This window comes from Neomonachus schauinslandi, chromosome X (genome assembly GCF_002201575.2).
Source record: "Neomonachus schauinslandi chromosome X, ASM220157v2, whole genome shotgun sequence".
Classification (NCBI taxonomy): Eukaryota; Metazoa; Chordata; class Mammalia; order Carnivora; family Phocidae; genus Neomonachus; species Neomonachus schauinslandi.
In genome coordinates, this window is record NC_058419.1 from 26,037,311 (window position 1) to 26,053,969 (window position 16,659).

General features: G+C 37.1%; 1 protein-coding gene across 3 annotated transcripts in view; it reads left to right on the forward strand.

Annotated features, from left to right (window-relative positions):
* Window positions 1-16,659, forward strand: part of TENM1 (teneurin transmembrane protein 1) — a 548,130-nt gene that overhangs the window by 280,947 nt on the left and 250,524 nt on the right. The window lies entirely within an intron of this gene.

Consider the following 16,659-nt stretch of genomic DNA (forward strand, 5'->3'; position numbering starts at 1 on the left):
GTGTCCAAGTCCAGCATTTATATATAACATTTTACAAAGGGTATATGGAAATTTCTTCTGTTTATAATAAGAAAAAGCCTTTTATACTTAATATAAGGGTGAATGTTTATGTCAAAGTGGGGAAACATGAATTTTTTTCTAGTTGGGGAACATGAATTCTTCGCAGTTGGAGAAAAGAAAAAAGTACTCTGAGTATTGAATTGTTAAATTTAACTAACGTAAGCCTGAGCTACCTGACTTATTTACAATAAATGTCTCTCCCAACTCTCCAGCACTCCCAACATCTTATTCACATTGAGTGATCTTAGTCTCAATATACAAGTATTGAAAATAGCTGAAAGTTTCTATTATGATTTCTCTTGAAATAGGAGTCAGCACACAGGGACTCAAACAATGTAAAATTTCAGGATGTCAATTCCAAAAGCAGAAATTGGAAACAGAACATAGAGCCAGCACAATCCTAAATATTTTTAGGAGATCACATACAAACCGATGAATGAATGAATGACCCAAAGAAACCCTACCCTCAAGAAACTTAACATTTTATAGGGGTGATAAGACAGTCTTATTTTGGCTGATGAGTTACAAACAAGATATTTGGTTTTGTAGTTGCTTTAGTCACTAATCTTTACTTGTGTTTTTAGTGTCTTTTGGGGGTTATTTGTAGGGTTTGCTGTTTTGTTTTTGTTTGTCTTTGAAAATGTAATTCTCCTTTGGTCTACACTTCAGTAAAAATTCATGCTTAGGTTTCAGGAAAACATTATGATTTGTTCTAGTTTTTGATTCACAATGCAGCTTGCTTTACGTCCTTGTTTAGAAATACTGTCTTGAGCCTGGGCTGACCTTTCCCAGCAATTCCATTGTTGCTGCTGAGAGGGGCTGAGGGTCAGAGATGACAGAGGAAAGGGTCTGAGTACACTTGGACTCGAGGTTTCTCTCCCTTATCTTCTTTCTTACTCTTTGATTCCTTTACATGTGCAAGTGCAAGGGCCATCATTTTGTGCCTAGGGGGTTTCTTGCCATTCACACTTGAAAATCATGAGTGATCTGTTTGAGGAAAATGAAACACACAAGACAGAAGGTCATCACATAGTTGTTACCAGAGCGTACTCATTTGTTTACTCTAATTCAGACATCTCTAATTCCCTTCCACAAAGTACAGTTGACCCTTGAACACCATGGGCTTGAATTGCCCAAGTCCTCTTCTCTACAGATTTTTTTCAATAAATACAGCACAGGACTAGAAATGAATTTTCTCCTCCTTATGATTTTCTTAATAACATTTCTTTCCTCTAACTTACTTTATTGTAGGAAAACAGTATATATAACATGAAACATATAAAATCTGTGTCAATCAACTGTTTATGTTATTGGTAAAGCTTCTGGCTAATAGTCAACTATTAGTAGTTGAGTTTTGGGGGAGTCATAAGTTATACAAGGATTATTTGACTGCATGGGGTTGAGAGGGAGGGGATGGGTGCCCCTAACCCCAGTGTTGTCCAAGGGTTAGCTGGAGTTTGCTGATGATGACTGAAATTTATTGCATAATTAACCATGTGCCAAGAATCACTCCAGACATTTCACATGTATTATATCATGAAGGTAATATTATGGACCTCATTTTCCAAATAAAAAAAAAAAAAACAGAGACACAAAGAGGTTAAGTAACTTGCCCGAGTTCACACAGCTAGAAACTGGCGGTCTGATTTCGGAGCCTTATCTCCACACTGTACTGAAATCCACACACGAAACGTATATGAAAACCACAAAAGACACTTAACCCAATGAAAGCAAAGCCCCAGAGTCTGTTCATGATGGCTTTTAGAGAAATGCTATCCAGCTATATTTTAATGTGTTGTAATGAGTTTCATAAATGAAAAACTATTTTTAAATTTCTGCTCAATTATAACAACAAACAGGCCAAACCAATTTCAACTTAATACTTTATTAAGAAACATTAAGGGTTGGTGCCATATATAGCAAGTTGTTATCTTAAACTGACTTTCTGTGGCAGTCTGAACCAAACCTTAACTGTAACTGCACATCATGGTTCTGCTGTATTAGGTCTTTACTGCATATCACTCAGTGAGTAAAAACAGCTCCTGTTTTATAATGCCATGTGTATACTAAACCAAATCTTGCAGAAGATGTAATATACCTAGAAGGATATTTTCAACTGGTCAGCTGTATCCTGTTATGATTTTCTAGACATCACACACCCCATAAATACAGTTGTAGAAGCTTGTCTTAATGATGCTGTGTTCATTAAAATATAAAACTAAAAACCAGATAATCTTTTTTACATTGTTTTCCTCACTCTCCTAGAGGACTGGGCATTGTAGTGCTGTGGTTAAGATCCTGGACTCTGGAGTCAGACAGATCTGGCTTTGAACACTGACTGTGTCATTTCCTGGCTCTCCAGCCTCAGGCAATGAATTGGTACAACCTTGCTGAACTAATATCTTCATCTGCAGCACAAAGATGATAATAATAGTACCTGTCTCATAAGTTGGTTGTGAGGACAAGTGAGATAATAGTTGTAAAACTCAGTGCAAGACACACAGTTAAATTTAGCCGTAATTATTATTGGACCAAATGATTGGAAAATTACCTTGAGTATATTGACATCCCACTAGGTACTGTAGATCCCGCTTCAAACTGCTATCAGCTTTTCCATAAATGATGGCCTTCTTGGGATTTAGATGTTTTCCCTTTTTAAAGTTTGAGCTCTCTTTACTTAACAATTTAACATCTATTATTTTGTAATCACCATCACCTTCATCGTCAAAGTGATGGATAAATAGAATGGCACTGTAAAAAAAATCAGATTCTTCTGGAATTGGTTCCCCATTAATAGTAGTTATATATATCTGCTTCTCCTTAGGAGATTAAAGAATTTTCTCACAACTTAGTTTTCCAAATGAAAGAAAACCGAATATTTGATTATAGACATTTAGCATGCTAGCATTTTATTTCTGAAATGTACTTGAATAATTTGAATTTAATTTCAAAAAGAAGACGTAAGTCACAATCACATATTGGAATCTATCAGGAAAGCCAGCTGTTGGTTGTTCTGTAAACATTTATAGAATTGAAAGCATTATACTAAAACAGCCCCTACTACCTTAGAAGCTTACCAACTAGTCATAACTCTTTCTCTTTAATAAACATTATGTAACAACTACTTTAAACAGAGCAGAGAAGAGGAAAAAGTAAAAGACTTAGTCTCAGACCTGAGTCACATAACATCCATAAATGGAACTAAAAATAATTACAATGTAATTTATCAACTAATATGGAATGTTAAAATCTTAAACATTATCAAATCCAGTGTCTTTTTTTAAAGATGAAGAAACTGAGGGCCAGAAAGGTCAAGAACACACAGAGAGATCTGAACTAGACCAGAGGACATTTGATGGCACCTCTTCTGTTTTCTCATCTATTATTGAAATAATGTAACACAGACTAAACATATAAATTGCTGAAGACATTTTCTAAGGAAATACCAAAGACAAAAACTGAATGGGTAGGGAAATTGATTTTATTCAGGCTATTGCAATAAGGAAAGCATTCTAGATCAGAAGATCAGAGTGTCTGAGCAAAGTGGATTTTGCCTTAGACTTTCTAGGAGGAGTGGATAAGGAACGTGTGGGATGATTTACAGTTGGGATTATCTTGTACTCAGGGGAAGTCTCAGTCAGCTGAGCAGGAAATGTCTATGTCTGCATCTGGCTAGTTGAAGGAGAACAAATAGTTCTAATCTCAGCTAATTATTTATGAGACAAAGAACAAGCAATTGGAGGGTCTGTATCTGGTTGTTCATTAGGCTCCAGCAAAAGGGGAAGGGTCCATCTTTGGCCTTGTTATAGGCCAACAAAGGAGTCTTCTGCAGTTCTTATGGGAGCATGAGAAAGGGTAGACAGAGCTCCATATCTAGTAAGTCATAGGGGAGAGGGTTTTTAATGGGGTAATTTTTGTGTTTTGCTTGTTGGCTTTGCAGTAAGCCATTTCCTAAAACATAAAAGAGTGAGGGGGTTTTGGAAGACAAAAAGTTGGGAGGGTTTCTTAACCAGCAGTTTTCCAGGAGCATAGGGCTCAGGTAAAGTCCAACATTGTCAGCCATCATCTGAATAAGGAAGAAGTTTATCAGGTAGTCCACGGTACTGAATTCCTGCAGGTTAGATGCCAAAATAGAGCACGAGAACAGAAAGGGGGGATGGGGACACAGAGCTAAAGGATACTCAAGTCAGCTTTTATCTCCTTTATAATTTTTGCGAAAGTCTGGGCTTGGGGGAAAGCGGCATTTCTCTTAAATTCATTCTATAAGATCTGTCTCCACAAAGTTGAAGGGGGGGGGGAAGGTATTTTCTAGTTCATTGTCTGTTGAATATATGACCATAGAAATAACATATAGCTGATTGATATGACACAGCATACAACCTGTCATGAAGATGCTTTAGCCCAGACCAAGCAATGACTAGAGCTTCACCTCTCTGTGCTCCAGTTCCTTATCTGAAAAAGGAGGGAGTTGGCTTTGTTCAGGCTGAAAAATAATTTTTCCTCTAATCTTCAGGTTCTTGGCTGAGGCACCCACCTACCCCTGCTGAATTAAAAAAAAAAAAAAAAAAAAACAGATTAACAGGGAAAGAGAAAAACAAGTTTAATAACATGTACGCCCCTTTCATACACAGGAGAGACCCAGGAAAACAGAGTAACTCCTGGAATGGCCCAGGCCACCACCTTAAATACCATCTCCAGCTAAAGACAGAAGATGTTGAAGGTGGGGGGAGCCATCTATAGGAGGCTGTCAGACAAAGCACAGTGAGCTAGAGTATGGCTGGTAGGCAGATTTAAGTCCTCTCCTTCTCCACTGATGAGTTTCTAGAGATTTAGGCACATCTTCGTGGTACAGAAAGGTTGACACCCTTACACATGGTGATTTCCCTTATAAATGTAAATGTCTCCTCACAAAAGGGGAACCTCTACATGGTTTTTCTATGTCTGCTGTTTCTTCAAGATGATCCTTCTGTCAAAGAATCATATTGTGAGGGGCAAATTCTGCTCTCCTCCAGCTTTAAAACTTTTAGGGAGTGGAGGAAGGATAGTGGGCCGGGAAACACATATTGCAATTTGTATCTTACCCAGAAAGCACAAATGAAAAACAGATAAAAGCCACATCTCTCCAGATAAAATGGGAGGGGGGTCAGATTCCTGCCACACTTCCCCCTGCCTTCCCCTTTCCTTTCTTTGCCCTCCATTCTCCTCCCAGCTGCTAAAGCTTTGTAAAACAAGGGGTGATACTCCATGGGACTGGCTTATCTCTAAGGTCCCCTCCAGCTGTGTACATTATGAGTCAGTGAATTCAAATTCTGCAGTTAAGGAAGAACAATTAGCCATTCCAAATAAAAGTGGACCTGATTTGGCAAAAGGCGTGTACACTCCTGGAAAATGGTTGAAATGTATGTCTGTAAAATGTGTAATCCATTTGCCATTTAAATCACTTGCAGAGAATTCTGTTGTAATTCAAATAATTAATTGCCAGTTTTCTGCCTTATAAGTTTGGATTTTTGACATGTATGTAACAACAGTCTGCACTTAGAGAGCATTTACAATTTCAAAATAATGTCTTTTATTCACATACCAGTTTTATGCTGTAGCAGCTATTGTTACCCTTGTTTTACACTTGAAAAGGAAAACACAAGAAGCTTAAGAGACTTGGCTTGCGTAATAGCCATAGCTACATTGGGTAGCTGAAAGGAGGATCTAGTCTTTCCTTAGTGTTAGCTCAAGACCCTTCTTTGAGCCTCTTCCTTCTTCTTTTAAAACTTCTTTTCTCAAGGCCAGTTGTTTAAGTAACAGCTGTCTTGATTAAAAATCTGCATGCATACAGTCAAATGTATATCTTTTCCGTAAGAGTACTTTGCAAATCTTATATTTCCCTTCAAAGACCTGAGTTCAGCGAGACTTTCTCTCCTCCTCAAAGCAGAACACACGCACCTTGGGAGTGGAAAGTTAACAGCCCAAACTTACCTTTCATGAACTTTCATTGTAGATGTAGCTAGAGAGGGGTGTGTGTGTGTGTGTGTGTGTGTGTGTTGCTTGTTTTTTGGCTTTGTTGTTGGGGTGTTTTGTTTTGTTTTATCTGCGGCATATTTGTTATATTGGAGGCAATTTATTCAATGACAATTGCAGACCATAAATAAAAGCTTGAATTTCGGATTTACTTGTAGTTTCACTGACCTTTACTTTGCAGACCCAGCCAGTAGGTAAAGATTCATTTTGTGGTACAAAAGTGAAGAACTGCACCAACCCCACCCAGGTAATCACTGTGCATTCAGATGGAACATAGTCCTGCAGTATAAATCTGTGATTCTTCAATATTGGTTCATAGGACATGTGGATATTAAAATGCACTCAGCTGCCCTTTGAGTCAACCCATAGTTTCAGTATCTTTTACTTAAAGGATATTAGAGCCCAGGACATTGTGGTAGAATTGGGAATAATTCATATAAGCACAACAAACCACATGAATAAAATAGTAGTAATGCACTAACAAAGACAACAATGTTGGGAGTGTAACATTATTATTTTTAAAGATTGATGGCAAATTACAGTAAATGTTTCTTTCCTATAATGCTATATAGATGTTTCTCTAATACATGGTTTCAGGGGGCCCAGCTAGAGTGTTGCAGCTTGTTTTCAACTATATTAAATCACTTTATCAATATACTTCAGTTTTAACAAAAGCTTTTGTAAAGCATACTGGAGACCTGACTTCTAAAACAGATTTATGGAAAGGGTTCGCTATGCTAAAAGGCAAACATATTTACGGTATAAAAAATTCATGTTAAATGTTCTTGGTCATATATGTTTAATGTTTCCTTCTTGTTTCATTTTAATCCTCATTTTACTTTTGTTTGTTTGTTTGTTTGTTTAACTAAATAACACCTTTCCTGTGGAATGTATCTACCTCGTGGTCCTTCTAGCCTAATAGTATACATCTGACAGGGGCGCTAAGTGGTGTGCTATGGAATGGCATATTGATCCTCCTGGAATAGTCCTTCTAAAGCTAGGGGATCTTCCCAGAACATCTTTATACTATCATAGTTTTTTTTAATTTTTTAAAAATTTTATTTATTTGAGAGAGAGAGGCAGAGATAGCGAGAGAGAGCATGAGCAGGGAGGAGAGGGAGAAGCAGGCTCCCCACTGGGCAGGGAGCCCAATGTGGGGCTCGATCCCAATGTGCGGCTCGATCCCAAGACCCCAGGATCACGACCTGAGCCGAAGGCAGACGCTTAACTGACTGAGCCACCCAGGTGCCCCTACCATCATAGTTTTTTGAGAGAAACAGTACATTGTAGAAATTTACCAGCCATGTGTGTTCCTAATTCTGTTGAGTATCTGTTTATATCTTTCTGCCTATATTATTTTTGGAGGAAGTTCAAACATTTACTAGCTTTTGCATGAAGTCAAAGGTGATTCTTGTATGTAAAATTTGTTTTTGTTTTTTTGTTTGTTTGTTTTAATTTGTTTTTGAAAACAAAATCTTAGAGTTCCTGGATTTAATGCACACAGTTCCTGTGTCCATTATATATCCCACCAAAGGTATCTTGACCAGAACTGTACATAGATACCATATTCCCATTGCCAGTGGCTCAGAGAGCAGGAAGAATAAAAGCAGAAAGTTAGATTGTAGGAGAAATGATTCTTGACTACCCCAACCTCTCCATGAAAATAATAGCAAGGGAAGAAAAATGAAATCTTAGTATTTACAAGCATAGAAGTTCATGATTTTTAGTGCTATATGAGTCAAGATGCTATTTTAACTGTACTAAGTACTATGGAACGCTCACAAATGAAGCAGAAGACATAGCTTTTGCCCTTGAGAAACATCCTATTCAACAGGAGAGCTGGAGGAAACACGCATACATGCACACACAATGCAAAGTAACATGCAACCAACTGGTGTACAGAAATAGAAATAGGATGGTTAGGTTATTAAGGGGATTAAAAGACAAAAGATGAAAAGATGATTGTTTATCACAGAAGTAGTTTGAGCTGGGCCTTGAGAAACCAGAAAAATCAATCCAAGTTGACCTTCAAGAGCACATATTTAGGAGAATGGACTAATAGAGTAGTGGGGGGAAATGCAGATGGTAATAGCCTAAGTGGTACATGGATAATGAAGCAATAGAGGCAGCAGATGGAGAAAGCTTGGCAAGGAAAGGAAGGAGATAAATAGTATGATAACTAGATGAAGGGGCAGTTGGGTCATTTTAGTTGTTTTTTTTTTTTTAAAGAGAGACTTGTGCTTGTTTGAAGACAAAGAATAAGAAACCAGTAGAGAGGGAGACATTGAGGATGCCAGTAAGAAAAGAGAGAGTGAAGGGACCAAAGTCTGGACAGGAAAAAGATGAAGGAGGAGCCTCAGAGAGAAACTGGGACACGGAATTTTATGGCACACTGAGTATGAGAGAGGCATTTTGCTATTACGGAAATGAGAGAGGTAGGAGTTCCAAAAGAGGACCCAGTAAGTGTTCCATAGATGCTCCTACCTATTCCAAGTTCATATTACTATTGTTGTTATTATTGGTTTTTTAAAAGATTTTATTTATTTATTTGAGACAGAGAGAGAGTGTGAGAGAGAGAGAGCGTGAGCGGGGGCAAGCAGCAGAGGGAAAGGGAGAAGCAGACTCCTTGCTGAGCAGGGAGCCCGACGTGGGGCTCGGTCCCAGGACCCCAGGATCCTGACCTGAGCCGAAGGCAGATGCTTCACCGACTGAGCCACCCAGGCACACCAGTATTATTGTTACTATGTGTAGTGAGTCTTGCTTGTGAGAAGAAGTTTTAACCTGATATTATTGAAGATTTTCCAGGTTCCTTAAAGATAGAAATTAAAGGTGATAGCAAATACAACAACCCATGAGAACTGGTGCCTCTGCAGGCTGCTGCTTTTTCCTGAGGCCTGGAACAAGAAGTTGTATAACCCCCTTATGACTCTCAACTATGGGATAGGTGGGTCATAATATAATTACCTTTATTAAATGCCCGGTAAGTAGACATCAAGATTTTAGACAGCCATGACTGCCCTGTCCTCTGGGAACTTACATTCTAAGATACAAAAGGGGGTGCTGGATAAATTGAGCCATGACCAGCCCTCCTGCCACCATTCCAAAGTCCAGAAGGATGTGATGATGATAATCTACATATAACTAATGTCTAACATTGTATAAAAATATAGAAAATAGGCACCCCTACTGTGCGCTACCAATTACATGTTCCAAAATACTGACCAGGAGACAGTTCAGCTTCTAGGTAGATGACCATCTAAAACCACTTGGAAACACATCAAAACTCTTATGACAGGTCATGATAGTTTGTGTGTGTGTGTGTGTGTGTGCAGGCTCTGCATGCCAATTTAGAGCTTAGAACCATATCTTTTGGAACAGCTTTGTTAATTTACATACTATATAATTCACCAATTTAAAGTGTACAATTCGGCAATTCTTAGCATATTCAGAGTTGTGTAGCCATCATCACTATTTAATTCTAGAATATTTTCATCACACCGAAAAGAAACCTCATAGGCATTGGCATTTACCCCATATCCCTACTTCTCCCCAGCCCCTGGCAACCACTAATCTATTTCCTGTCTTTATAGATTTGCCTATGTGTACATTTTATATAAATGGAATCATATAATGTATATTCTTTTGTATCTGGCTTCTTTCAGTTAACATAATGTTTTCAAAGTTCGTCCATGTTGTGGCATATGGATACTTCATTCCTTTTTATGGTTGAATAATATTCCACTGTGTGAGTATACCATATTTTGTTTATCCACTCATCAACTGATGGACCTTTTGTGGATTTTCACTTTTTTTGACTATTATAAATAATGATGCTATAAGCATTCATGTACAAGTTTTTGTGAGAACACCTGTTTTCAGTTTTTTTGAGAGGCCAGGGGCAAAAGGGTGCCAATTTCTTCACATTTGTCAACACTTGTTATTGTCTATCATTTTTATTTTAGCTATCCTAGCAGGTATGAAGTGGTATCTCATTGTGGTTTTAACTTGCATGTCCTTGATGACTAATGATGTTGAGCCTCTTTTCCTGTGTTATTGGCCATTTGTATTTCTTCTTTGGAGAAACGTCTATTCGATCCTTTGCCCATTTTTCAATTGGTTTATTTGTATTTTTATTGGTGAGTTGGTAAGTCTTCTTAATGTATTCTAGATACAAGCCTCTTTTCCAATATATGATTTGCAAATATTTTCTCCCATTCTGTAGGCAGTCTCTTGACTTTCTTGATGGTGTCCTTTGAGGCACAAAAGTTTAATTTTGACAAAGTCAAATATATCTATTTTTTCTTTTGTTTTATGTGCTTTTGATATCATATCTAAGAACCTATTGTCAAACTCCAGATCACAAAGATTTATGCCTGTATTTTCATCTGAGAATTTTATAGGTTTAGTTCTTAAATGTAGATATTTGGTCCATTTTGAGTTAATTTTTGTATATGGTATGAGGGATTGGTTCAACTTCACTCTTTTGTTTGTGGATATCTACTTGTCCATCACCACTAGTTGAATTTCTTTCCCTCATTGAATTGTCTTGGTGCCCTTGTTGAAATTCGGCTGACCACAAATATGATGTTTTATTCCTTAACTCTCAATTCTACTCCATTGATCTATATATCTATTGTAATACCAGTATGATTACTGAGGCTTTGTAATAAATCTTGAAATCAGGAAGTGTGAGGCCTCCAGTGTTTTCCTATTTTTTTAAGATTGCTTTAGTTATTATGGATTCCTTGAATTTCCAGATGAATTTTAGCTCAGCTTGTGTATTTCTGGAAAATAGGAGTTAGAATTTTGATAGGGATTGCGTTGAATCTGTCGATCAGTTTAGGAAGTATTGCCATTTTAATAATAGTAAATCTTGTAATCCATGAATATGGATGTTTCCATTTATTTAGGCCTTCGTTAATTTCTTTCAGTGATGTTTTGTATTTCTCAGTGTACAAGTCTTACAACTTTTTTTAAAAAGATTTATTTATTTTAGAGAGGGAGAGAAAGTGCGCAAGCCAGTGTGAGCTGGGGGCAGGGAGGGGCAGAGGGAGAAGGAAAGAATCTTCAAGCAGACTCCCCACTGAACATGGAGCCCAATCTGGGGCTCCATCCCAGGACCCTGAAATCATGACCTGAGCTGAAACCAAAAGTTGGACACTCACACAACTGAGCCACTCAGGCACCCTAACTTGCAGCTTTTTTTGTTAAATTTATCTCTAAGTTTTTTTATTTTTTTTTGATGATATTATAAGTGGAAATCCTTTCTTTAATTCCCTTTTTTGACTTTTCATTGCATGGTCCATATTTATTCATTAACCTTTGAATACGTTTGTTTTTGTTTTTGTTTTTTTTTGCTAGTGGCAATATTATATTCTTTTACGGAGATCTTTTATACCATGTTGACCCATGACTCTGAGTGAATGTTTAAATATGCAAAAATGTGATGATAAATTTGAGTTTTATATCGATTCAAATTTTCATCAAAGAAATTCAAAGACATTGACCACTTCATGTACCATTGGTAATAATCCACAGACTGAGATTCTACAAACATAATTTGTGTTTCATTGTGTGAGATTGTATATCAAGTCAGGAGAGCCTGAAATTTGGAAACTAATGTTTGTGAATACTATTTAATGGTCATTATAACACACCAGAAGAACTGAAATTTTTAAAAAAATTTTAGGAAAGTGGAAATCCTTATGACAGAACTTAAGTACTTCTAAAAATCGGAGAATTGAGTCTTTTAAACAATAATATGTTCAACAAACAGATATACAGGGTCAAAATGCAATTCAAAATTAGTCTTTTAATTAATGGTGAGATTTTAACAAGACAATTTCACTTCCATCTGAGATGTATGTAATACTAGATGAGCTACTGTACTGGAATCTGAAGTCTTTCAGTGTCTGGACATAATTGTTTACACTTACACACTAATGTATTTCTCAAGTGTAATATTTGCTAATGGACTTTTCCACACAATCAGCTATCTATTATCAGTGTCAAGAAGGCAGGGGTATTTTATTTCTAAACATATTTTATTCACAGTTAATTCCCAAAGGCCTTTGTGTGGAGATGTTTCAGTTCTTCCTCCCACTAAACCTTGTACTGAAATGTCAAAGTAAATGATCAACATTACTAAGTAAATCATCAAAATTACCATTTTATTAATTCATCCAAACAATATTTACCAAGTGCCTACTATGTACAAGGTTCATTCTTCCTTTTCTTTCTCCTGCATACTCCTGGGTTATAGAACTGAAATAAAAAGCATGTGTAATACACAATCTGGAAAATCTCTCCCTGAAGAACTGAGAGTTGAATACATATTTTTCTTCAACAGTTCATGTAGAGAAAATTATACATGGCTACTTAGATGGGAAGGGTAGGATAGGTTCTCACTGACCCCTTTATATCTCTTGGCAGCTTTTGATCACAGGGATTAGGGGTTCATTTTACCTTCCCATTTTTTCCAAGCTCTGATACTCTAAATTTCATAATGATCTGTTAACTGTGAAACAATTATTATGTTTGAAGGAACAAAAGGAAGATGGTACTTAAGCCATGAGACACACACTAGGACTAATCCAGGTGAAAGACCACACCAAAGGTATTTGTTGATGGCTTTTGAGGATTTTGAACGTGCTATAGGATGATGTGAGGGGCAAATATGATCTTAAGGCATGTTTCTTTTTCATCCCTTTGGACAACATTCCCTTCAGTTAATAAAGCCGGTTATCTTCTTAGCTTAGATACATTTTATGGAACTTGCAAATCCCTTAAAAGACTGCTAAGACTGCTGTTACAGACAACACCACAGCCTTTAACCTGGTCAGTTTTACACGAGGACCTGATATTAGAATCTTTTTAATGACTGCATGTCAGTATCTTCTACTCATGTTTCACTGAGTTTTGTGCAGGATCATTAAATCCAGTCTAGCTACATCAAGTAGAAAAAATAAATACATGTATATGTCCAGCCTAGAGTTACTTACCCCTGTCTTACAAGGACAATGTTGTTAATAATTATGGTCTTAGTATTCAGGTATGTGTCTGAGTCTAGAGATAACGAATCCTTGGTTTAGTCGATACAGCCACTGCGCATAGTGTCTGTCACCAACTCCGGGCCTCTGTATTTACCTTCCAGGTAGCTTGACCTTTTCCTTTTGAACTAAGCAACCGTCAGTTAGCTTGCCATCCTTCCACACGGCCTATCTGCCATAGGTTTTTACCACTCAGCAGTTGATGCCTGTGTTGCAAGCTATAAAGAGAGTGTTTAGCTCAAACTAAATTGGGGGATATTGGTGGGACTGTGATAACAACAGCACTGCACAGTTTGATTGGATCCGGGGCTGTCTGCTCTTCCTCTTACATTTCTGCAAGGGAGTGCTGCGCTACTGGAGAACACGCTCTTCCTGGACCTTCCAATAGGGCTGTAGCGGTCTGAGTGATTAAATGACAATTAAACATTCAAGTTACAGAATCCGGACCTTCGTGCTGTATTTGAGCCCTGCTGCTGACACTTTGCAAATGAGGGCTCAGAGTCCATGTTAAGTTTGGACAAAATGATTCCACTTCCTTATCCTGGCTCAGAATGTCTTCCTGAAATCACATTCCGTATTTTCTGCAGGTCATTTTCTTCTCTTTAGTTTTCCCCTTTGAGCTACATTAAGAAAAAAATGAAATAGTAAATTAATTAAGAGCCACTACATTGTAACCCGTAACAAATTTCGAGAGAAGATAAAATGGAGCAGGCTATTTAGTGATGTAGATTGCTAGCAGGGAGACATCCCCCTTTCTGATGTACTCAACGCTAAAGGTTAGAGGCTGAGAAATTGTCCATCTGCAAGCTGTGAGAATTTCTCTTTAATACCAAATTGCGGCAACTCTCTTGCTATGCTATTTTTATTTAAATTACAGTCCACATGTTCATTCATGTTGTCATGTCTCTTCATCTATCTTGTTTTAACTGTGATGCAGGCTCTCAAAGGGTAAGACCATCTTTTAAAATCATTTTTCTAAATGACTTAGTATAGATGCTTCAGATATTTACTAACGCTAGTAACCAGGAAGCTCCAACAACACAACTTCACGAGTTTCTTTTGATTTAGTGAATAACATTTAAGTAGCCTCATTATGCAGTATATGATGCTATAAAGTACAGAAGGAAGACATGGTGTAGCATTTGGTAAGGCTCGTATATAAAGGTTAATGTCCATCAGCCAGTTTTGCCCTGATTTTTTAAAAAGACAGTGTCGGCATTCATTAAAGGCTGTTTGTAGCCCCTTTAAAATAGTGTTTGTTGAACCTAATTTTAAATTATTTTCTATTTATAATAGTTTGAACCACCAAATGATGCATTTTAAGAAGTGATAAGAGCCCCTGACGAGGATAGCGATTGAACAAACTGAACATTAAGTTGAGAACAGAAGTATCCACATAAACACGGTCTGTTAATTGTCTGCTCTTTGAAGACATCTGTCAGCTCTAGGACCCTAAGAGTTAAATGCATAATCAACACTTTGGGGACAAGACCGTTCTGTCTCACATGGGAAAAAGTAACTTTCAGTGAAAAATAAGGTCCTCAGTTGGTCATTTATCATCTCAAAGGGCATATTTTATTATAAATGTCAATTCCACAAAATTATGTGTCCTGTAATACATAATTATGTTCAAAATTGCATTTAAAATCTATTATTAACAGTTAACAGTGAACATTCTTAAAATAGTTATTACTCTTGGCCTTAACACAAAAAGCAATAATGGAGGTATTTTAGGGAGTTAAAAGCTAGAAGGCATTGGCCTCTGAATAAAGCCACTGCAGGTGTGTTTCTTAATGGGCTGTTAATTTTATAGCAAATGAACAAAAGGACAGAGACCATGTGTGTTTTTAAACTGTGTTTGGTGTGGAGAAAGAGTTGATGGCTGAAAAATATAAAGGCAGTATGAAATGAGACCAAATTGAGTTTTCCTTCTTGAAGTGTGATCCTTGTGGCTTAAAACCAAGGCAAACTGATTCTTGCCCCTCCTCTTCTATCCCTTCCCTCCCCACCACCACTTAACAGAGAATTCCACAGAAACATATAATAAACTAGCACATCAGAAATAATTAGAAAATATGATGATAAATAATAAAGATCTGCTTGTCCAAACTCGACATCCTCTCACACTAACCAGCTCCTTCTAGGTTTCTTGTTTTTGCTACTGGTATTGTCTGAGTCACCCGAACTCAACGACCATGGGACCAGTTTTGACCCTTCCTTAGCCTCCATACCTAGCATCCCGGTGTCCTAAGAACCTTGCTTTTCAATACGTAGGCTATGGATCATGCAACATGGGCATTACTTGGGAACTTGTGAGAAATATCCGACCTCAGACCTACTGAATCATAATTTGCATGTTAGCAAGACGTCCTTCCTTAAGTACATTCAAGTTTGAGAAGCGCTGCACTAGAATCTTCCTTTACATTGTCTTCTTTCTTCTTTGTTTTTTTTCTTCCTGAGAAAATAACTTTTATTATTATAAATCAGTCTCTTTATATTTTAAATATATTTTTTTGTAAAATATATGTCTTCAGATTTTACTTTTTAATTCAGAGTGATGACTCTTGCCTTTTAACATAAGCATTTAGTTCATTGCTCTTTATTTTATTATAATTTATCTTCCATCTTCTTCACGTTTTCTAATTGATCCATCCAGCCTGTGCCTTCCCTTTCTTGCCTTAGTTTAGATAAATTATCTTTATCTCAGTATTATTTTCTCTATGCTAGCTTGAAAAATAGATTTTTATTTTTTAGTATTTATGCTTGAAAGTACAGGGCGCCTGGGTGGCTCAGTTGGTTAAGCGACTGCCTTCGGCTCAGGTCATGATCCTGGAGTCCCTGGATCGAGTCCCGCATCAGGCTCCCTGCTCGGCAGGGAGTCTGCTTCTCCCTCTGACCCTCCCCCCTCTCATGTGCTCTCTCTCATTCTCTCTCTCTCAAATAAATAAATAAAATCTTAAAAAAAAAAAAAAGAAAGTACAATAAGATTTTTAAAATTTATAATAATCTGAAGTTCATTGATATTTGTATCATTCTTTAGGATAACCCAGTTTTATACTTCCTCAATAATATGTGATTTTTTTAACTTTATTGAGCAAAAATTGACAAGTACAACTGTATATATTTAAGGTATACAATGTGCTGATTTCATATATCTATACAATGTAGAAATGATTAAAAAGGTCAAGATAATTAACACATCCATCACCTCACATAGTTAACATTTTGGTGTGGTAAGAATGCTTAAGATCTACTCTCAACAACATTCAAGTATATAATACTGTATTATTAACTATAGTCACCTTGCTCTACATTAGATTGTCAGAGCTCCTCTTATAACTAAAAATTTGTACCCTTTGACCTACATCACCCCATTTCTCCCTCCCTCCAGCCCTGGCAGCCAATCTAGTTTCTGTTTCTATGAAATTGGCTTTTATTCTTTTATAGATTCCACACATAAGCGATATCATGCAGGATTTGTCTTTCTCTGTCTGGCTTAGTTTACTTAGCATAATGCCCTCCAGATTCATCCATGTTG